Source organism: Callithrix jacchus, chromosome 9 (genome assembly GCF_049354715.1).
Source record: "Callithrix jacchus isolate 240 chromosome 9, calJac240_pri, whole genome shotgun sequence".
In the NCBI taxonomy this organism is placed as follows: domain Eukaryota; kingdom Metazoa; phylum Chordata; class Mammalia; order Primates; family Cebidae; genus Callithrix; species Callithrix jacchus.
In genome coordinates, this window is record NC_133510.1 from 32300023 (window position 1) to 32325822 (window position 25800).

Genomic DNA, 25800 nt, shown 5'->3' on the forward strand with positions numbered 1-25800 from the left:
GCTTAAGTATAGTTGGAATTAGTTATTCAATAAATACTCATTACTTGATTCCATTTAAGACCTACAGATTTAGGATATTGTGTGTTAAATTGAAAATTATTCACTTGAAAAGCCTCAATATTCACTAAACAATGTGGACTCAATCTACTATAGTTCTTCAGGAAAATTGGGCTAAGATTATGTGAAAGATTATTATTAGGGCTTCCTTTTGAACTCTGTTTAGTTCTTCCCTTTATATTTGTAGTTCATGTTTCTTTAATAAAAAAACCTGAACTAGTCTTATGATTTGATATTTTAATAGACTTTTAAAACAGATTCTCACCTGCTTTGAAAAACCAACACATACATGAGGCCAAGAACAGGTTAAAACCTGGTCACCTCATTAATACCTTTAGTGGAGGCCAAAACCAGGTTAAGACTTGGTCACCTCATTAGTATCTTGTTTAGACACCTCAAATTTAGTAGCTAGGCAAAGTATTAATGAGGTGACTGAGTTTTAATCTACTTTTGGCTCTAGGGAAGGCACAATGTTTCAGGCAGATTAGGACATGTTTGAAAAATCCCCTTTAGACATCAGTAATACAACTCAACTACAGAAGTAGCATGATTTTAAGACTTCAGGATAGTATTAATGCCTTCTTACCATGTTTCAGACTTAAAACAACATGTTTTTGCTGGAATTATGTCATTTCATGTACACCAGGATGCTCTGTGGAAGACTGCCATTATCATCATTCAACAGAAAGGTTGAGTAATTTATCAAAGGTCATACAGCAAATACTTGGCAGAACATATCTGCCTGCCTTTAATGCAATCACTTCCAGTTTCCTTCTCTCCACTTCTGACTTCTTTTGAGACCGCAGGTGATTTTGAGCATAACTGGACTTGAGAAGTACTGAACTCTGGCAGTATTTTTGCAAACTGTGCACCATGACAAATTTGTGTGTCATGAAGTCAATTTGGTGGGTTGCAGCAACTGTATAAAATTAAACAAAACAGAATAAAATAGAAACTATCAGAGTACATTGCATATATTAGGTTGGTTCAAAAGTAATTGTAATAAATTTTAATTGCAAAAACTGCAGTTACTTTTGCACCAACTGAATACTAAGGATGAATATTTTTCATGAAGCTTTTGCTTCAGTTAAAATAACATATAAATATGTGTATATATATATATATGTATAAACATACACATATATGCATATAGGTTCTGAAAATGGATTCCTTGCTGTGATTATGGGTTGAAAATCATTTAGGCCAACTGCCATGGCTCACTCCTATAATCCTAGCACTCTGGGAGGCCAAAGCAGGTGGATCATGAGGTCAGGAGTTCAAGACCAGCCTGGCTGACATAGTGAAATCCCGTTTCTACTAAAAATACAAAAATTAGCTGGGCATGGTGGCAGGCACCTATAGTCCCAGCTACTTGGGAGGCTGAAGCAGCAGAGTTGCTTGAACCTAGGAGGTGGTGATTGTAGTGAGCCAAGATTGCGCCACTGCACTTCAACCTGGGCAACACAGCGAGACTCTGTCTCCAAAACAAAACACTCTTCTAGGTGTTAGAAATTAGCAGTAGGGGCCTGGGAAGAGCAGACTGCACTCTTATCAGGGGAGAGTCTCACAGTGCTGGAAGCAATTCTCCAACCAGTTTCTCCTCAGAATATCTTTGATGTGGGGTGAGGAGTCAATTAGAACTGCAGGAATTGGACAGGCTTTGGGGATGAAAACGGCTCTACAACAAGAGAATGTCCTACTGGTTTGTCCTTTAAATGCAGAAAGCCTCCTGGCTTTGTGGTTACCTATTTCTGCTTAGTAGGTTGGAAGTTTTTCAAGTAACACCACTCATGTAGAGACATGTGACTTTGATTTTTACATGACAAACCTGAGATAGTTTGCATAAAGCTGGCTTGCTGTGAGTTATACTGTAATCCTCTCATGGCAACAGACAAGATGTTTCCTTATTTTTGCAGCTGCCACTGACTCTGGGTTGAACCAAACCACTGTCAGCTGCAGAAATGACACAACTGTAATTTTTAATGCTAATAAAACGAATATGCTTCAAGAAGATGGACAAAATAAATTGTACCAAATGTTGCAGTTTTATTTTTTCTGAGCAATATTTCTGAGTAGTTTGGGAAGTCAGTTTCACTTTGTGTTTTACTTTGGCGAGTTTCTTTGAATTATTCCCATTTAACAGGGCAAAGCTGAACTAACATAACCCGGCATATGAGCCCACACTGTCAAATTGAGGTTTAATGAGGTAGCTATTACTTGAAAACAAAACAAAATTAATGCCAAATGCCTTTTTAAACCTCTCCTTGAAGGAAGAATTGAAAGGATTAAAATAATGTTGGGCAAAATATTGTTGTTGGTGTTTTTCTGGAGACTCTATCACAAGTTCTATAAACATGTTACCCAGTACTTGCTTCCCTTGCCAAAGTCTCTTCTAGCTAGGAGTATGCATGTGCCCCCAAGACTGCTTACACATGTCCGTTGTGATCGAATCCCCTTATTAATGCTTAGACTGGAACACTTCTTGTTTCCCTAAAAATGTCCTTCTTTTTAAAATAGGTATCCATCCAACTGAGGTTTTCGAGTGGTGCCACATTAAGCATAATACAAAATCTTATTGCAAAATCTTGAATGAAGTTATTAAACTTGAAGCATTACATAAACGATTGTAGAGGTCAAAGTTAACCTGCTCCCTCCCAAAACTCCTCCCTAACCTCATTCCAGATGATGTCATACAGTCAAGAAGCTCATTAGCTTATTTATTTTGTTCAAAATTGTTTTTAAGTTCTGCTGAATGAATAGGCCGTCATTTAAGTTTCATACGTAAAGATCTGCTTGTGTAGTGGTTGAAGGCTCACTCACATACAATTTCACAGAAGCAGAGTGAGGATAAACAGCTTCCACAGTATTTCTGGTCTTGCTCAGTATCTGATAATGTGAAATCTCCTACAACTACCTAATAGAGAAGGCTAGTAATTCTTGGTTCCAAAAAATAGATTAAAATTCTTTTGTAGTAATAAATTATAAAATGCATTTTCTACTATTTCTTCCCCTTTGATTTAAATACTCATAATAAAAATCCAAAATAGAATAAACATTTAAAAGCATTAATATTTCCTTTGTTACTAAAATGTTAATGAAAACATAGCAAAGCTTCCAGTTTTAATCATAATTTCATGTGTCAATAATGATATTAAAATTCGTTGTGAGATTCTCATGAATATGGTTGACACCATTTGACTGTGCTGCTGTGATTCCCACTATAGGTGTGTTGTAAAGAATAATCTATGCTAACATGAAATAAAAAAGAGATAAGCTTACTTCTTTCTTAATGTTTATTGTTACAAAGCAACACATGAAACTTTTTTTTTTTGAGATAGCGACTTGCTCTGTCATCAAGTTTGGAGTTCAGTGACATGATCACAGCTCACTGCAGCCTCAACCTCCTGGGCTTAAGCCATCCTCCTTCCTCAGCCTCCCCAGTAGCTGCAGTTATAGGTACATACCATCACAGTCAGCTACGTTTTAAATTTTTTGTAGCGTTGAGGCTCTCACTATGTTGGAACTCCTGGGCTCAAGCAGTCCCACCAACCTCAGCCTCCCAAAGTGCTGGGATTACAGATATGAGCCTTCACATATGGCCCACTTTGTATTTTTAAATGAAGGTCAACCCATTTATTGAGAAATGATCTTGTTGAATGTAACAAACTGATTGTGTCAGAAGCTTCAATTAAATTAATTGAATTAATTAAATTAATTTTAAGATTTTAAAAGACCTACAAACAATATACAGGTTCCACATACCATTATTGTCAGTAATACAGTTTGTCCATTCATCACACTTATAAAAACATACCTGTTGAGATGACAATGCATGATTTTCTCCATACCAGAAATAAAAAGCCAAATATTAAAGTAAAGTGGAAGATAATTTGTGCAGTTAAAAATAAAAGTTAAACAAAAAACCCAAAACAACTCTCCCGATGTCAGGAATCCAAGACAAAAGAAGAGTATCAGGTGATGAATTCATAGCCTAATTGTGGAGTAAAATCTGCTGATAGCTACATGATTCTATTGAATTTGCTCCTCCCTGAGCAAAATTTATTCTTGTTAAATGTATTATTGAGTGTTGCCCCTAATATCTTATTTTATGCATATAGAATACTCTAAAACCGTATTTACTGTGCAACATTATCATAGCTTATTTATTGTTTGGATCTTTAATTTCTTAAAGAGGCAGATTATACCTTATCAACTTTGTATTCAGTGGCTGGTACATAATAGTAATTCAACTAATAAGTATTTTATAGTTTACTGATAAGCTCAAACCAATGCATGCACATATAATATAAATTATATATAAATACATTATATTATACAGATGCACATACAGTTGTTTCTTGGTTTCCACAGGGCATAAGTCCCAGAACACCCACACCAGATTCCCAGATGTTCAAGCCCTTTTTATAAAATGGTGTCATATGTGCATAAAGCCTATGCACATCCTCCCATGTACTTCAAATGATCTCTGGATGATTTACAATACCTAATACAATGTAAATGCTATGTAAATAGTTATCATACTGTACTGTTTTAAAACAGTTATTTGTTATTGTATTGTTATTTGATTATTATTTGTTGAATATATTTAATTTGTGATTCAGGTCAATCCGTGGTTCAACCTGTGGCTAAGAGAGCTGACTGTACATAGATACATATACATACATACAAAATACCACCATATTTACAAATGAGATATCCCAATATGCATACATATATAATACCACCACATTTAAAAATAATGAGATATCCATCAAAGGCATTGTTCTACCACAGATTGTGCGGGGCGGACGGGGGGTGTGTGTGCGCACACATCATCTCTCTGTTTTTTTTTGAGACGGAGTTTTGCTCTTGTTCCCCAGGCTGGAGTGCAATGGCATGATCTTGGCTCACTGCAACCTCAGCTTCCTGGGTTCAAGTGATTCTCCTTCCTCAGCCCTTCTAGTAGCTGGGATTATAGGTGCCCACCACCACACTCAGCTGATTTTTTTGTATTTTTAATAGAGATGGGGTTTTACTATGTTGGCCAGGCTGGTCTCAAACTCCTGAACTCTGGCTATCCACCCACCTTGGCCTCCCAAAGTGTATTTCTCTTTTTTAGCAAGAAAAATTGCCAGCAATCTCAAGGTGCAGACAAGGACAGGAAATCATTCTGGGAGTGCTGAGGGAGTGTCCCTTTGAAAGGGAGTTCTAATAGTTCTGAGTCTAAGTAGCCCTAGTGGAATACATGTGGTTGCCAGAAGAAAAGGAATATGAGGATTCTAGGTTTATGTGGAGGTAGCTGCTAGAAATTTGAACTAAAAGTGATGAGTGCTTAAAGCTGTACCCTTAAGAGATCATGTCTGGGGCCCCCTTTACCAAATAGACTGTAAGGAAATGTAATCACCCCTCACAGCAGAGCACAGGCATTATCTGTCAGGACATTTGGGAGAATAAAACAGCACATGGTAGTGAGAAACGATAAAACTGTGGTGTGATCAAATTGGTATTCTCTTCTCCTGTTGTGAGTAAAATGGAGTGAGGGCCCTTTATGACAATACCTAGGGAGTTTAGACCATTAAGACATGGGTAGCATACAGGACTTCCTGCTAATAGTGCAGGAAAAAACCCAAATACATTAATTAAAAAATAAAAGGACTACAATTGTATTTGTAAATAAAGGTACGAAGCTATTCCTTTGAAAGATAAATGTATATGTGCATTTAATTTTATTTACCAATAGTCAGAAACATACAAATAAACTTATATGGCTCATTATAATTTCACTTGAAGAGAAGAAAGATTGCTAGTTTCAAAAATGTCTTTCTATACCATCTTTGTGAGGAAGGTGAACACATTTCAGGGTTAAAATATAGATTTTAAAAATACTGGATTCTTATTTTCTACGAGAATTGCTGAATTATCACTTAACTACTTGAGAAAAGTTCATTTTCGCCAAAGCCTCCAGAGCACTTCAGGAAGAATCTGCAGTCTGCTGGGAATCTTACTTCTCTGGGACAAAGGGAGTTAAAGACCTTGTGCTTCTCAGTACATTTGACATTCCAAGAAATTTTTTAATAAAAGAGGAAGCAATTAATCTATGAAAAATATTTCATAAAGAGAAAAGCACTTATACTTCTTTCAGGAAAAAAGAAGTTGTCAAACTTCACATTAAATGCATTGTAGATGAAATACATTTGAGCAGGAAGGGAGAAGAATTAGGAGTAGCGGTCAAAGGACTCTGTAGCCTAGAGGAAAAGAATCTGTTGGAGCACAGCTGCAGCCAATCTGCATAACGTTCTCTCCAAGGAAGGAAACTGAGTGATAATGCCAACCAAACAGAATGTTATTCCAGTGGCCAACTGCTAGTTGCAAAAGGCCAAGGCAAACTGAGATATTTACATTCAAGAGTAAAACAATTATCTTGCATCTTATTTCTATTTTCACTTCCTGTTAGTTCTGTCTTACTAAGAGCGAGATAAGGGTAACATTTTTAATAACTGGTCCAAATAATTTCAGAGAAAATAACATATTTACAAAAAATTTAGTTCTTCAAGTGGGCAAATTCCTCTAAGCAACTACATGGACAGTGCTAGATATAGGGCATATACTCAATCAAGAGTATTCGAATTGAATCAACAGATCACTAAATATTTATCGAGTTACCTACTAACATGGAGCTTAGGCTAAAGTCAAATCTCAGCTCTGTACACTATACTTACACAGAACTTTCAAAATATTTTCTTTTCTTTTTTGAGATGGAGTTTTGTTCTTGTTACCCAGGCTGGAGTGCAATGGCCAAAACATTTTCAACATTCACCTTCATGCTACAATAATTACTTGTTTATGGGTCTATCTTTTAACTACAATTTGAGGCACAGAAAGATAAATGCCATGATTAAATAACTATTACACCTTAATTAGTTTGCTCAATGCAGTACAGACATAATAGCTGCTAAATAAATATTTTGTGAATTTATTAAAAAGTAACAAATGTATTAGTTTATTGTCCTTATTTCCTAGGCTTGCCTTCATTGCTGTATTTCTGTTTAGAATTGCTGAAGCTCTTCATGTGCTCTAGTTAGAATAATTCTGACTTCACAGGATTTTTCTTGGTCCAAACATGTTTTTATTTTGCCTTCTTTATACTTAAAAAATATCAGCTTTATTCAGTTATAGTGTACATACAATAAAATCCAACACTTCAAAATGTATATCTGAACAAGTTTTGATGAATGCATTTAGTTATGTAACCACTGCCACAATTGATATGGTTAGGCTTTGGGTCCCCACCAAAATCTCATCTTGAATTTATATTCCCCATAATCCCCACATGTCAAGGGAGAGAACAGGTAGAGGTAATTAGAAACCACCACCACGGGGGTGGTTTCCTTCATGCTGTTCTCATGATAGTGAGTTCTCCTGAGACCTGATGGTTTTGTAAGTGTTTGGTAGTTCCTCCTGCATTAATCCTCCTTCCTGCTGCTTTGTGAAGAAGGTGCCTTCTTCTCCTTTGCCTTCCGCTATGATTGTAAGTTTCCTAAGGCCTCTCCAGCCATGTGGAACTGTGAGTCAATTAAATCTCTTTCCTTTATAAATTACACAATCTCGGGCAGTTCTTTATAGCAATGGAATAATACAACCATCATGATATAGAGCATTTCCATCACTGCGTAAAGTTTCCTTGTGCCGTTTTGTAGTTAATTCTCTCTGCCAGCTCTGGCCTCTGAAAACCACTCGTCTGCTTCTGTCACCCAAGTGTCATGTAAGCAAACTCATAGAGTATGTACTTTTATTTAGCATAATGCTGTTGATATCCCTCTTTATTGTTGCTCATATCCTAGTTTGTTTCTTTTTATTGCTGAGCATCTCATTTTATGGATATACTATAATGTATTTATTCATTTCAAAGTTGGTAGACATTTATTATTTTGGCTATTACAATAAAGCTGCTACAAATATTGCAGTAGAACTTCATCTAAGCGTGGGTTTTTGTTTCTCTTTTATAGATACCTAGGAGTTAGATCACCAGGTCTCATGGTAAGTGAATATTCAATTTTATAAGAAACTACCAATCTGTTTTCCAACGAGACTACACACTTTTGCATTTCTACCAGCAATATATGAGAGCTCCAGTTGCTTGTCATCCTTGTCAGCATTTGGTATTGTCAGTCTTTTTCATTTTAGCCAATTCTAAAAACCAACACACTTTAGGTTTAGTTTGCATTTTTTGAATGGCTAAGGATATTCAGCATCTTTTTATATGCTTATTTGCCATTCATATATCTTTGAAAAAGTGTCTGTTCAAATCTTTTGCTCATTGCCATGTCTTCGTATTACTGAATTGAAAGATTCTATATACATTCTGAATAGGTCTTTTATCAGATATATATTTTAAAAATGACTTTCTTTCAATCAGTATCTTGCCTTTCATTGTTTTAAGTGTCATTTGAAAAAGAGCAGAAGTTTTAAATTTTAGTGAAGTCCAAATGATCAGTTTTCTTTTAATTTAAGGTTTATGCCTTTTTATGCACTAAGAAATCTTTGCTACCTTAATATTAAAAGATGCTCTTCTGGTTTTTTGCTTAGAACTTTAATAATTTTAGCTTTTACATTTAAGTCTGATACTGATTTTAACTAAAAATCTCAGTATCAGACTTAAATGTAAAAGCTAAGTTCTTACGTTTTTCCCTAGAACTTTAATAATTTTAGCTTTTACATTTAAGTCTGATTACTGAGATTTAACTAAAAATAAATTATTTTTAGTTTATTTTAGTCTTTATATCACAAAATACTGAGATTTAACTAAAAATAAATCATTTAAATTTAGCAGTTACTAAATAATTATTTTTAGTTAAATCTCAGTATTCTGTGATATAAAGACCAAAGTTTCTTTTTCTCTCTGAATGTGTATAAATTATTTTAACATCATTTGTTGAAAGGACTATCTTTTCTTCATTGAATTACCTTGAAACATTTGTTGAAAATGAGTTTATGTACACTTGTGCATCTATTTCTGATATCTATATTTTTTTCCATCCATATGTTTATTCTCATGCCAATCACATATTATCTCAATTACCAGCTTTCCAGTGTCAAACTCAGGAAGGATTCTCCAACTTTGTTTTTTTTTGTTTAAAAAGTTGTTTGGGCTATTGGATGATTTCCACACTTTCCTATTTTATATACAATGTCAAACTCTAAAATATAGTTGCTGGGAGTTTAGGTGGAATTGCACTGAAATCTATAGATCAAAATAAAGATAACTGACATGGTAACAATATTGAGTCTTTCAAACCATATACATGATCTAAGTTTCTATATATTTAGTTTTCTTTAAATTTGTACAATGATATTTTGTCATTTATAAGATCTTGCATATGTTTTGTTAAATTATTCCTACTTATTATTGATACTATTCTAAATAGTATTAAAATATTTTTAATTTCCAATTTTTGCCAGTACATAGTAATAAAGTTTTTGTATAGATCTTAAATTCTAATCAATTTTGCACTTGCTAAATTCTTTTATTATTTCTAAATCTTTTTGAGAATTAGGATTTTTGACATAGCTAATCACATTATTTATGAATAAAAAGAATGTTACTTCTACCTTTCTAATTCATCTAGAACTTCCAGTAGATTGTTGAATAAAAGGGATGAAAGCCAACTTCCTTGATTTGTTATTGATTATAGGAGGAAACCACTATATAAGATGTTATATGTTTATGATAAATGATTTTTATCAGGTAGAGGAAGTTTCTTTATATTCCTAGTTTATTGAGCATCTTTATTATGAATGAAGGTTGAATTTTGTCAAGGTTTATTGTATCTACTAAGAAGATCATATACTTTTTCTTCTTTAGTTTGTTAATATGGTCAATTGTGTTGATTGAATATTAAATTATAAAATTACCTGATATCCCTGGGATAAACCGTACTTAACAAAAATTTTAAACATTTCTGAACTCTATTTGCTAAGGTGTTCTGAAAAATTTTGTGTTTAAGTCCACAGAGTATAGTGGTCTATAGCTTTCTTTTCTTGTCAAGTCTTTGAGTGGTTTTGGTATTTAAATAATTCTGGCCTCATGGAATAAGTAGAAAAATGTCCTCTCCTCTTATAGTTTCTCATCATCATTTGAAAATGCAAATTCCACAAGTACTATAAATTTAAGAATAAATACTATAAAATGAAACTGGAATTCTGTGTTTTTTTTAATAATATGCTTTGCAAAATACACCTTATCATGTTTCATATAAAAGGTATGTATATATATATATATATATGTCACAGTATGAAGTTACAGATGAACATTAAAATCAATTAAAAAAATTAAATCAGATATTTTTGTTATGCATATTACAAAAATGAATTCTGAATCAAAACTACCTGAAAGGAAAGCTCTTTTACATAAACAATTTAATAATAATATTTTAAAACCAAGCCTATATTATATCAACAAATTATGGCTAATGGGCCAATTATGGACAGAGACGTAAAGATACGCTGAATTTCTCATATAGTTTTTTTCATTTCTGGCTTTCAAATTTAGAGAAACAAGATTACAATGGTTTTACAATGCTTAATTTTTTTAATTGTTAAATTTTTATGGATATATAATAAGTGTATATATTTATGGGATACGTGAGATATCTTGATATAGGCATACAATGCATTAAAATCACATCAAAGTTAACAGGGTAACCATTGCCTCAGCTTTTACAATGCCTACATTTTTATAACTAGTAGAACTAAAAGTGGTTTATATAACTACCAAATTCTTGCAGAGTTTAAAATAAAATAAAAATGATCCACATGTTGTATGTACATGTGTGTGTTTGTGAATCCATCCACATATACATACTAGTGAGCAAAACCAATAAAACCCAGGATGAAAACTTCGATTTTAAACATAAAGTTATGAAAAATTAATCAACTTTAACCCTCAATTAAAGGGAAACAAATAACATTTATGAAAACATTAAATACTTTTTAAGATTAAATACAAAATGCCAGAGAATGTTAAACAATAGCAACAACCACCACAACACAGGAACATTCAAAAATTATCAACCAGGGACAAACAAAAAGAAAAGAAAAGTGTGGATGGAAGTTAGAACTTAAGGCAACCCAGTCAAGGTGGCTCAAACCTGTAATCCCAGCACTCTGGGAGGACGAGGTGGGCAGACGGCTTGAGCCCAGAAAGTCGAGACCAACCTGGACAACATGGGGAAACCTGGTCTCTACAAAAAATACAAAAATTAGCCAGTTGTGGTGACACCTTCCTGTAGTCCCAGCTACTCAAGAGGCTGAGGCACGAGAAGCCCTTGAATCTAGGAGGCTGAGGTTGCCAGTGACTTGAGATCATGCCACTGCACTCCAGCCTGGACGATGCAGTGAAATTCCGTCTCAAAAAGAAAGAAAGAAAGAGAAAATAAGAAAAGAAAAGAACTTAAGGCAAAAAAGACTCAGAGGAACTAGAGAGACATATGTCAATAAGATGTATACAAAAAAAAAAGAACAAAGTGCAATGACATATGTTAATACAATTAAACTTAGTTTCAAGGTGAAGCAAAACAAAAATCTTTAGGAAAAAGTTCACCAAACATAATTGTTTTGAGTGACATTACACACCTATCTCAGCTTTTAATAGGTTAAACTGACATAAAAATAAAGGTATAGAAAATTTAAGTTAGTTAAAAATTAAGTTAAAATGTTTATTAATGGGTGTGTATCTACACACACACATATACATAATACCACTAATTATAACCTATTACTTAAAATCTTTTAAAACCTTTTAAAAGAATAGTGTTACGAACCTCCAGGTATTTGTCACTCAACTTCAATAGCTGTTAACTCATAATCTATGTCATTTTATTCTTTTCTGGATTATTTTAAAGCAAATTCAAGGCATTGTATCATTCCAACTACTAATACTCTTTATCTCTAAAACATAATTTCAAAAACACGATTACATTTAAAAATTAGCTGTTATTACTAAATATGATCAAATATCTTCTTAGTGATTAAACATTTCCAATTGTCTCATAAGATTAAAAAAATTATTTGTTCAAATCACAATGATTGCAAATTTAAAAGAAAGTAACATGTACAAGCAGAAAACTGCATACTCAGAATCACAAGAAATATTGTGGAAGGAGATATATCAAAATGCTAACAGTATTTCTGTATGGCAAAATTTGAGCTTTCAAAATTGTCTCTTTATGACACTTAAACATTCTTAAAATTTCCTGATAATATACAAGAGATCATTGCAGTCATTCATTATCATCGTTAAATAATGACACATTTGTTAAATAAGATCAGTTAAGATCCGGCTAAGAATGGGGACCAAGTTGTTACTTAATGGTTGCTGTCTGTTTTCTACTACAGTAATTTGTGAAGGATTTGTCTATGTGTAAAATGAAAATTAAAATAGAATGGATCATCAATAAAAAACACATTTTCTTAGAATATCATTTCATTGCTAAATGGAATTATAAGGCATAATTGCATTAGCCATAATACGTATTAAGACTCAAAAAGTAACTCTTCTTAACCAAGGGCACTGTGTTTTCAGAGTTATGAAAACAGCCCAGAAACAGTTAAAGTGACATTAGTAAAAAGTATGTATATTTGCATTACTATGATATTTATATTCAAGAAGCTTATATCAGGAAATAGTCTAGATACTCAGTGGTATGTTTGAAGCATAGGTCTGTTTCATGTCTTGTCCCTGCTGAGCTGATGTTCCTGGATGAAACCAACTGCACTTAAACTCCTGTATTTATTTTTCTGTCTCTGAGCCCTGTCTGAGGCTTCTTAAGATGTTACAATAATCTACTATGTGGAGTGTCTGGAGGTGTCTCTTACTTCTCTGGCATTAAGAGACAGTGATTTGGTGGATAGCAGAATTTCAACTATGTGTAGTTTTATGAGATACAGACACTGCCATCCCTCCTCTTCCTCCTTGTATATGCGCCCCCCTACACACACACACACACACACACACACACACACACACACATGCACGCACACACATCTCTTTGTTCTCTGAGGGTCTCAAATGACTCTAAGCGTCTAAGGACATTTCACTTTATATTGAGCTCAAAGTTTTGGATAAGAAGAAGTACTTTAGACAGGGAAAATGTAAACGTATCTCATTCTGCAATTTTTCTACCTTAATTTTTACCTTATCCACATATGTTAAACCCCTTTCCAGGCTCTTATTTTTCTCACAATACTACTCTGTTGTTAGTAATGTAATATGTCATCTTTCCCAGGTGTTCACAAATTTAAAATTAGGATTTGAATTTACATTGCAAGAAAGGTTTACTTAATGAAACTTCAGTTCTAGAATTTGAGATTCACTCACAGACAAGTGGGGAAGGAGAGTAGAGTTGAATTGACATATTTGGGGCCAGCAGAAGGGAAAATTTCCATAGTTTCCCTCAAATTATGCAATATTAGTAGTAATTAATTCTTCTAGACCTGGGTAGAGAAATACTTTAGATTAGCTGATCTTCTAGAACACTACTCTCTCTCTCCAGTAGGTTCACTTGCCCATGGGTGTGTACACCTAGGGGAGAGGTTTTGAACAAATAGGTCTGGGTGACGTTCCGCAGCCTGCTTACATGAACAACTTAAGGGACACTGATTGCTTACGTGATTGCTTACGTGAACAACTTAAGGGACACTGATGAAGACTGAGGGTCCCAGGCACCTCTCTGGGCTGCCATGCTGACTGCAATAAGCATCAGTAGAGTAACTTCTTTGAGCACAGCAGTTCAATCTTAATGGGAAGAATAACATTAACCTATGAAAACCACTTGAAATAATTTGATTCTTTAGTTTTTAAAATTAGCTTACAGTCATCCAGAGTAAATGGGGCAGAAAATAAATATGTTTAAGAGGTGAAGAAGGGAGTTTGGGAAGTTGTGCATTATCAGAAAAAGTGTTGCAATCATTCCTGACCAGCACAGAAAGCACAGGGATGGTGGCTTTCTTGAGAGAGTAGTGCCTAATTAATTAATTCAATGTTTTGCTAGTCTCCTTCTGATGAATTCAATTCAGCGATGTGTTTCTCTCAAAAGAAGTCTAAAGTTTGGTGTGGTTGTTCTCCTAGTCCCCTTCTCCTGCTGCCTTTCTTTTAGTTTCTCAGTTTTGTTTCTCTAACATATTTTATGTTCTGGTAATTTTAAACCTCAAAAAATAGTTTGAACATGGAACAAAGTAAATGTCTTTGGTTGTACAGATTGTAAATATTACCACATAACAATGAAATGCTTTCATATTTTGAGTTCAAGTTAGATGTAAGCTGTATAATAAAATATAATAATTTGAACATATAACATCCTTGTTTATACAACTGAGCTCTAAAGTTTGATATATACACAAACAGGTCTTAGCTGAGCAATGCCTTTATTTTGGTTTGTTTCTGGAATATGATCCCCTCCTGTCTGTGTATTTTGAGGGCCTGAATCTGACTCTCAAATGAACTCCAAAAAGGAGAAATATGGTAGCAGAAGAAAGTTAACTTCTCTGGAACAATTACCTTAATGAACTTCCTTTAAGTGCTATCTAACATATGACCTCCAAAGACTGACACGTACTACAGGCTTTTTAAACAACAACGAGTATTTCTAGTTTAGTATGGCAAATCAGAAATGCTGGTTCATGACCCCAGGTCCCAACCCCAATAATTTCCCTTGACTTCCCGTTATGATATCCATGAATGTGTACATGAAAGACCAAAACTGGTATAACTCTATGAAGTAGAGATAAACAAAAAAATGCATCAAAAATTTAGGTGAAATGAACAGTAATTATAGTTTTTGCAGCAGAGTAATGTGCCCAACCTTAATGATCCTGAATAGAAAAGATAGCGCCAAAAGTCATCAGGACTCTCATAGGCCCAGTATCTATGCCCGACTCTGAAAAGAGTGTCAGAGCCCAAGTCATGCAGTCTTTAATTTGGGCCATCTTGTGGATTTTCATCCTTATGTAAAGCACATTGAGAACCTATTGAAGAGTTTTCAGCAAGAGACTGAATTACCCTTTGAAATTATCACAAGGACTGCAATGTAGAGAGTTAGTTTTGTAAAACAGAAAGAATGTGTTCAGGGCCAGTAATAGATTGGGGAGGATGACAGTAATGGAGACTGGGACGAATAGAGAGATTTAGGCGATATCTACTAGTTGGTAAAATGGAGAACCCTTGAAGATCAATTAACTTAGTGGCTGAATAAGAAAAGTAAAAGAAAATAAACATATTTTTATCTAAATGCTACAAAAAATTATTTAATCCAATCCAATATCCCTTCCATTGAGCAAGGAATAGAAGCAAACTAAAGAAAACATCAATCTTAAAAGAATAGCCAACCTTATATCATACAATACAGTCTTAATTCAAAAATGCCTGTTATGTCAGTATTTAGTGTTTCTGAAATCAAGTGTTGCCCTACAATCACTGGAAAATTAACTTACTGTCCATCAATCAGAAGACTGTCATATATTATTAATTGAATAGAACAAATTTATTTTTGAAGGAGATTACTCAGCCTCTGCCTATTTCCTTTTATAGCTGAGAAAGACAAGACCCCCTGTCTGAAGTCAGATGCTCATCCATTAGTCTAAGCTTACCTTCTTCCTATTTCAATTCTTTTGTTTAGTGAAGTCAGAAAGAAGTAGATTCACATTCCACATTTATTCCTTATTATTTATATCACCTTAACAAGATAATGTAATCTATCAGAACATCAGTTTCATTATTTTGTAGCAGGGATGGGTAAACACCTACGGGTTGTTTTGTTGTTTGGGAGAAATACATGTAAACCTTATATTAGATAACTGTTATATATCTAATACATTATAGCTGTTCAATAAATGGCAGTTATTTCACCAAGATGCTCCTCCACCACTATATGATGCAAACTTTTGTGCATCATATAATAGTATAAATAATATGAAGTCCTGTTAAAATCAAGTTAATATATATCAAACTCTCATCATCACCTCACATTTTTTCTATGGTAATTTCATTTTCAGATTGTTTTATTCTAATAATTATTGTAGAATTTCAATCATTCCTTGATGGGCTTCACCTTACTACAGTTTCAACATCTGCTCTGTTGCTAAGTTTTAGTGATTAGATCTCTAAACTACTGCTTATATTTGTCACTGCATTTCCATTTTCATTTATTTTAATTCAAGACACCAGCAACTTTACATAACTGTAGTAGACACTCAATGAGTTTCCCACTAGTATGCTCTCATTATTCCCTGCCAGCAGCTTTTCTTCCACCTGTGGCCTTAGTTTTCTGTATATATCTCAAAATCTTCAGGGGTTGCCAATAAACAGTCGAACTCATCATTTAAGCCCTTCCATGTTCTGCTTACATTCAATCCTTCCAGTCTATTTTCCCACTATCCTCCTACAAAGACATCACAGGTCAATGACCCCAGACTACCAGCTGCCTCACAAACACCCTGAATTTTTATCTACTTGAGTCTTATCTCACATTTTCCTTCTGTTAGACATCTCTTGTCACTAAAATCACTGACTGAAATCCAATTCTTAGCTGAAATGCCAGTTCCTCTGCAGCAATTTTTTCTTAATTGAACCCACTTGAATAACTGAATAAAATCCTGTCTTCCTCTGAACTGCCACATATACCCCTTCACTTACAGGTATTTGCACGGTACCTTTACAATTTATGGAATATCTCTCCAACCCAGGATTATTTTGAAATCTGCAATTACCCTAAAAAGTTAATTCTTTTGTGCCTTTTCAAAAAAAATATATTTAGGTAAGTTTTAGAACTTACCTAAAGCTCCATTTATTTGGAAAAAGCACAAAAGAATTAACTTTTTAGGGTAATTGCAGATTTCAAAATAATCCTGGGTTGGAGAGATATTCCATAAATTGTAAAGGTACAATTTTACCTTTACAATTAATTATCGTAAATAATTAATTATAAAATTAATTATAAAATTACAATTTTAATAATTGTAAAGGTACAATTCCATAAATTGTAAAGCACAAGTTTGATTTTTAAAATGTTTAAAGTTGTGGAGAAGTATGATTGAACAAAATGTGTTGTGATCTAACGGTAATAAGCTGGGAGAAAGTTAGCAAGGCCTGTTTGTTTGGATTCTTCTCTGTGTCCCTATGACTTCAGAGATAAGGAAGTTCTTTTCCTTGGGGTGTGGGGTGAACACCTCACACATGAAAATCTTGTTATTTACTCCAGAGGATGGTCAGAGAACTGTTTCATGATCTGCCCTCAGAAAGAAAGGGTGAGGGGAAGGGGAGAGAGACCATCCTACTTCTGCTGTTTTCTCAAATACCAAGATGCCATATTTTGGGATCCTGAATTCCATCACCCTAAACCTCAACTGTCCTGTCAAAATGGTTCCTCCTACCACTTATATTCTTTTGTATAGGAATTTACAGTAAACACGTTTTCTTTATTTTATTACATTTATTATAATTGTGATGCTATTGTATACCAATGATATTTTAGTACTCTTTACAGATGTGTGTCCTGAACAAGTGCCTAGCTGTCTTATTTCTACTATATTTTGACCTTTGGGGAACTCTCAGGTCCTGGAAATAATTATTGCAAAAAATATCTCAAGACTTTGAAGTAAAATAAATTATGTCATAAGTAATTATGTTTTTCATTTCTACCAACTTAATAAATACCTATTCTGAGAAAAAGAAGATGCGTTTAGTAAACATCTGAATAAAATATCTAATGATAAAGAGTGATGGAAGAGAAAACCAATTTAACTTTGATGAGTGCCGATTTATCACCTTCCTTAACAAGGTATAGACCAAGCTTGGTACACCTCCTCATTTCGGCTTTATTATACTCTGTGGCAGATAAGTTTCTGGCCATGAACTATTAATAATGCCAATGTTACATATAAATAATCAAATTCTGAATTTTTTTTAACATGCGCGCATACTAAAGATGTTTGTTTTAATTGGTGTATTCAGTATTCGTGGTATGATACAAGGATGAAAACAGCTCAAATTAATGACTCTCTCATCTCTCATTTAGACAGCCCCTTTTTCAAAGCACCAGTATTAGCCACTTAGAAAGTGGATTGATGCCAATGCTCAGAGCACTACTTCTTCCTTCAGCACACCAGATGGTACTAAAAACTCAAAATATTTCCTACAACAGCTGTATCTTTGACAACAAAATTAATATCAGCCAAAATACCACTGCTATGTGAAAGACATAATGATCAGGCTCTTCAGTTTAATATAGCTAGCCATATTCTAGGGTAGGATAAGAAACAACAGCAAAACAAAACAAAATCAGGATCTGATCAACTCTTGCTAGATGTCCATCAGATGTTCTGTTTAGTATCAAACACTAGAAGCAGAGCCCCCAATCCATTCATCAAGGAACAGCTGCTCCTCTCAGAATGTGAATTACACCTTCCCCTGAAGCAACCATTAATCCATTAGCACATTTTCACCACTAAGTTTTCCCAAAGAGCATCATATTTTTATTTTAAACTGTCTTTATTTGTTTGAGGAAATAAATCTTTTAAGGAGGATTTGACTAGAAATTAATCTTGAAACTTCTCTAGATTGAAATAATACCTTTTTTTCTTGTAAAATTAAATGAATGTTTTGAAAAAGATGAAAATTTTACACCTGGTTTAAAATAGTTTGAAATATTTGATTTGAATTTAACAGCTGAATGGAACCAACACATCTGATGTGTACATTGTCACAAAAAACTTAAATAGAATATGAATTTGAAAAAGAAACAGAAGGTAGATGATGATGATGAGTATTAGTCTAAGTACAAAGATAATTAACATAAGGTGTTAATAGACATCTTACAGGAAGATGGAATAGTAGTTACAAGAATATAATTCTTTTTCTTCAGTTCAGTGTAGAAAATAACATACTAGGTATTTGTCTCATTTATAGTTGTAAGAAAACAAAGAAAGCAAAATTCTAAGCTTTAAAAGCAATAAGGTGGATACCATCAGCTTTTCAAGAGTTTGGCTTCTACAAAAGACTAACTGTTTGGTTATTTTACATAGTGAACTGCCTTTATGAGTTTAAAATATAAATCTCATCTGAAGTAAGAAAATATTGTTATGGTGGAATCCATTATTTTATTCTAACTTCTGTCTTCAGGATCTAAAGAGAGAGGTTTACTGAGGTACTAACAATGTATATATTAGAAAAATGTCTTCATGTGCATTTTTGGTCATTAATAATCAAAGAAATCAGACTTCCTCAGATATACTTCTAATAATAATTTGCTTACTAAAACATAGATTCAAAAGTGGTACTAGCTGAAGCTGCTTGCGGTCACAGAAATTTATTGGTAAAATGCACAGGAAAAAATGCAAAGACTTACAGAGAAAAGGAATGACCCACTCCTCCCCCCAAAAAATATAGTTCCCTGAGGATCTATGACACTCTCTTTTCAAGGTTTTGAGAAATCCACTGGTGAGGGAAACACCAGCCTTTCTGAAAAGCACTTTAGTGGATTTTTGTTTTCAGAGGTGTTAGTATATGCTGCATTTGCAATGGGCTCCCTAATTTTAGTGACGGTAGTAGGATCCCTGGATGGTGGAGGCCTAGAGGTACCTAAAGAAAAGAACAGGGGATGCAATTAGTAGAGAAAGAGCATAACCAGCATGGTAAATCAAAAGAGTTTGGCCTGAAGGAATATTTGCCACGGCTAATAGATTACAGGTTTCATATAAATAAAATAGATAGATAGACCACTGTATTAGTTTTTCATGGTTGTTACAACAAATTACCACAAACTTATTGACTGAAAACATTCACCATTTCATAGCTTTGTTAGTTCAGAAGTTCAAAATGAGTCTCCTTGGGTTAAATCAAGGTATTGCCCAAGTTGCATTTCTTTCTGGAAACTCTAAGGGAATAATAATTCTTTTTCCCTTTCCAGATTCAGGAGGACAACTATATTTTTTAGCTCATGGTCTCTTCGTCCCTTTTCACAGCCAGCAACAGTGGGTTAATTGTTATCACATCACATCTCATCGCCCTAACCTCCTCTTGTCCCTACCTCTTCCACGTGTAAGGATCCTTCCAATTAGATCAGACATGCCTGGATATAGTCCAGAATAATTTTTCAGTTTTAAGTTAAGCAGATCATATTATGTAACTTACAAATGTAACTTAAATGATTACATTTAAGTTAAACTTAATTCCATCTATAAACATTATTCCCCTTTGCCATGTAACCTACCATATTCAGAGTTCCTAGGCTTGAAATTATGGGAATCATTATTCTGCCTATTACAACCACTAAAGTCATCCTTAATATATAAAACCTAAATACTTCCACCTCAAGCAAAGAGAGGTTTAACCAGCACAATAAAGAATGTTGTACACTTAGTCAGTTTTCATACCTGACTTAGTTCAAATGCATAAAGTCCCTTAAGTAAAGGGGCAAGATAGTTACCACCAAAGCAGGACTTAGGATATTCAGGAAATTAAATAGAATTTTGAACTGAGCTAAATATACATTACACAGTCCATCATGCCCAGTTTGACTCTGAATCAATACTTCGGTTCTTCACTCAATTCTTGAAGGTATGTTTGGCAGTGATATTTCCAGTATTTGTAAGCCTCATTTGACTGTGTGTTTAGTAAGAACTTCATTGAAACGAAGGACCAAGTGGAAATCCTTTGAACTTCTCTGCCTTAGCAAAAGAGTAAGTAAAAAACTAATATTGTATCCCTGATGGAATTATGAAGCTTAAAGCCACCATCAAAGACAGCTGGAAAGATACAAGGGTGTCAGTCTCTATAGTATCCTCTTTTAACTTTCGAATTTACATCATATAAAAGACAAATTTAACTAGGAGAATAACAATGAGTTATCAAAGGCTAATCGGGTCATGATTTTTGAGAAAATCAATATATCTCTGGCAAATGACATACAGCTAAGATGGCCAATCCTATTTTTTTCTTAAATAGCACGCTTTTACTTGGCAGAGAAAACAGTATACTTTTATCATCTTGTTCAAGGTTATATCAGCTTTGTGGCATAATTTACTCTTCAGTATCTTTCTCTACTATCCTACAGGGTAGCATCATTGGTTACCTATACTGATAGGATTTTCAGAGAAGAATTCTAAATGCCTTAAAAATATAAATATAAATGCATATATATATATGCATGCCAGAGAGTAGGAGGAAAATACAGATTATTCACCCCAGTGATGTTTCCATAGATCAGGGTCAGATGGTACATATTTTAGGATTTGAAGTGAAAAGTCAGTATCAAAGATATTATGTAGGTACCCATGGCTTAACAGTGAGCCCTTCTAACAGTGCTCACAGGCTGTCAAAAAGCAGGTGGCAGACTAGATTTGAACTGCAAGCTACAGTTTTCCAACCTCTAGTCTATATCACTGAAATATACAACAACATCCACTTCGAAACTAGGAATTTGTTTCTGTCTTATTTTACTAAGACAGAGACATAGTAATTGGCATTTTATTTGCATTTTAGAGTTAAGATATAGTACATCAAAGTGTTAAATATTGATCTTTGGCTTGAAAGGCTGCCAGTGTTGATTGGGTTCCTAGAATGAGAAAGTGTCCCAGTTAGTTCAGGCTGCAATGAATGCAGTTCTGCAACTCACCTGACACAGTGATTTCAAGGTTTCTCAGAATGTTTTTAGCAGATTAAAGTCCATGCAATCAAGGTTGAGCATAGGAGCAAGTTAAGAAAAAAGAAAGGAAAAGAAAGTGAACCAGTAGAAGAATGAGAGTGGAGAGCCCGCCCTTATTTCAGAGCACACGATTATTTTTATTTTTTGGCAACTGTTTACTTTTAAAAAACTGTAACTTGGTTGACATTGAAAACTAGGTAACCATGCAATCCAAGATGCCCAATATGAACTAGATGCTCTCTAATCTACATAGACATAAAGTCATTCCAAGCAGTACTACAGCAACAAGTGGAAGTGAAAAAATGGGACTAGATCTACTGTTTCTATAGAAGAAAATCAGTTGCATAAAATAGTTGCTTTCCTATATGTGCTGTTTTGCCAACCCATTTTTAATGATGAGATGACTGATAAAATTAAGAAAAATATAATTTTACTTATTTTACAAATACATTTTCATGATGCTCTGCCATGAGCTTAAAAGGGTCTATGGATGCATTGGAGCCCCATTAAAATGTGTCCATAGTAGATACCAAATAAAGGATATTTGCCCCGCATTTAAAAAAGTCAAGATAAAGATCTTATTTTTCTCTTAGAGTGGAAGGAGAGATGATGGTCCAAATCAAGGACACATAAAAATCTTAAGTCTGTAATGAATGAATTTTCAGAAACAGATATGGACCTAAAATTCATAGAATGGTCTTAGAATGTATTACACGAGAATGCCCACAAAAAAGCTCACACACATTGACAAGTTCTGTGGATATCCTTGCACCTCATTTCATGGTCGTTGCCAGTATGTGTTTGATAGGTTCAAGGCAATTCAGCAGGTGAATGGTAAAACTGTATGCATTGTCGTCTGAACTGAATGGAGCTCATTTTGCTCAGGACCCCATCAAAAGGGGCAGGGTTTTAGGTCAAAGCTAAAGTGCTATATTTATTTATACCTCTATGTAATACATATTGCCTCCAAAATGCAAAGAGGCTCATCTATTATTATGCCTCTTAGTAGCAGAGTGACTTGATGAAAAGGGTCATATTCTCATGTATAAATGGTTTGCAAGAACTTGTTAATAGAGTTGCTTTCAGCAAGATTCACTCAGCTACTGCCGTCACTGACTTCTCAGTTTTTAAGTAACAACAACCTACCTCGAGTTCCCATTATCTCAGGACAACTAGTTAGTTACTTGATGCTTGGTTTATTATAATAAACTGATTTTTTTATGGATGGAAGTACCTATTCCAATTTGTTCTCATTGGAAGGCATTTATTCTAAACATGAGTTTGCTTTTCCTATCATACTTCTTCCTAGCATCATTATCAGTAAATTTCACTAATGCTTTATATGCCATCATACCCCTCACCACGTGTCTTCTCTTCACTGTACGATTAAAGAATCAAAGCCTAGAGCTGATGCCCTTAAATTTACAGTTCTTCTGAAGACTCCACTTCCCATAAGTCGCTGGGCTTACAGAATGATTGAATGCTTTGTAAAAGACTTATTTATCCCACCATTTGGAAACAATGCCTTGTAAGGTTGGGATGCTGTCATTCAAATGTTCTAAACCAATGACCAATAGTACTATTTCTTCTGTAGACATAATTTAGGAATCTGAGAATGGAAAGGTGGACATAAGGAATTTCTCACTATGATACCACACAACCCACTCACAAGATGTTTTTGTGTTCTATTCCCAAGATTCTTGGCTCTGTTGTTTTATATTTCACCAAGTGACACAATAATGATTATATTGAATTAGAAGAGAAAACTGCCAACTTATTATTTTGGTTTTTTTTTCACACCATTGAGTGAATAGACAAAACCAGATTTATGATGTTGTTTAGGATCATTGATCCTTATTATCAAAGGGAGTTGGGATTGCTACTATTCAGTGAGGGCTGGGAGGATTATGGATGGAAAACAGATAATCTCTGGGATAATTCCTTTTATCGTTACATCTGATACTAACCGTTGAAGAATATTACCTGAAGGTTGGCTCTTCAATCAACTGAGATGCATGTCAAAGTTAAAGGAACCTGAAATATGAAGTAGAAAAGAGGAGTCACATATGTAGCTAAGACCTACAAGAAACCGTGTCACATATGTAGCTAAGACCTACAAGAAACCGTGTGTGTATTTACCTGTATATATGCATCATATATGTAGCTAGATATATGTAGACGTATATGTGCTTTTATGTGTGTACATACTTTATATATACAACATATAAGTGTGTTTATAGTGTATGTGTGTGTATATATATAGTGTGCATACACATACCTTTACAATTTTTTCTCTATACCATTATTGTATATAGGGTATACCATTACTGTATATAGAGTATTAGAGTGGTCATTAACTTTCTTTGTATTTATTTATTTCAGTAGATTTTAGGGGAACAGGTGGTGTTTGTTTACATGAATAAGTTCTTTAGTGGTGATTTCTGAGATTTTGGTGCAGTCATGGCCTGAGCAGTGTATGCTGTACTCAATGTGTAGTCTTTTATCCCTCACCCCCTCTCACCCTTTCCCTTGAGTCCCGGAAGTCCACTGTGTCATTCTTATGCTTTTGTATCCTCATAGCTTAGCTCCCACTTATGAATGAGACCATACGATGTTTGGTTTTCCATTCCTGGGTTACTTCATTTAGAATAATGGTCTTCAGTTTCATTCAGGTTGCTGCAAATGCCATTATTTCATTTCTTTTTACAGCTGAGTAGTATTTCATGGTGTGTGTGTGTGTGTGTGTGTGTGTGTGTGTGTGTGTATCTCACAATTTATTTTTCCAAGAGTGGTCATTAAGTTTATAATTTTTTCACAGGTAGTAAGATATTGAATATGATATTGAATCAGTATCTTGACTGAATATAGACTGAATATATTGAAGAGGAATACGTATCATCCCCAAATTCTGAAGATGGAATTTAGTGCATCCCTTAATGAGAAATTGAGGTGCTCCATTTATTAAGAGAGTAATGGAATGTTTGGATTTGTATGAGCAATGACTGTATTTTGCTACAAAGCAATAACTTTTTAAATTTGAATTATGAGGAAAAGAATGATCTTAATATCTTGCTAGCATGAATGACATAAAAATTTCTTGGCTGTTTACAGGAAGAGAGGAGTTAATTGTCTCCTATTATAGGGTCTAAAAGAGCTACATACTTTTTCACTCTCCTGTGCAAAGACCATGAAGAATCCTGTGGCAGCAGTGGTGGTGACAGAGGCCTTCAGATTCTAGGGACTGGGTAACAGGAGTGTCCAGAGCTACAAGGGTGAGGTCTTAGAACCAGCATCTGCTGCTCCAGTGATGTGAGCTGGCATCCAGTGCTCTGCAGTCACAACCCTGTTGTCCTCCTGGCCTAGATGTGTGGCTTCATTTAGCTGAGTTTCTAACCACCTGGCTTCCTTTTCATTTGGGGTTTAGTTCTCCACAATTCTGGGTATCTTTCAAATCTTTTTAATAAATTAGTTTTTAATTCTTCAATAGGCCTGAATCAATGTATGATAATTGTCTTAGGACCCTGTTGAGCATTACATTCTTTATTCAAAATGTTTTTTCCCAAATGTTATTGTCATCAGACTGAAGTGCAAGAGAGTACATTTGGGTTGTTTCCCAGTTTTCTAGTATAGATTTTTATTTTTTACCTCACTGTACTGGTATACTCAGTGTAACATTTCTCTTTACTCAAAAGCTCCATTTTGTCTCACACTAAAAATTCCTCAAAGAGGGAGGGATTTAAGTAGTTCAAATTAGCTTCCTAATGTCATAAACAAGAAACATAAATTTTGAAGTCAAACAATCTGCTGAATATATCTGATGATACATAAATCCGCTCAAAGTAACAGTAGCTGTTAAGTTATATTTGGCAAACAGTGTATCTCTAATCACTTTCTGATTTCTGGAAGTCTAGATTCTTTATTAAAAGAAAAGCAAAAAAATAAAAGTAAAAATTAATTCCACAATTTAGAAAATTTTAAAAATGCATTGTTTCAGTAGGTGGTCTGAGATTAAGCAAAACAAGCTACTCATTTCTGAAAATTCCTGGCA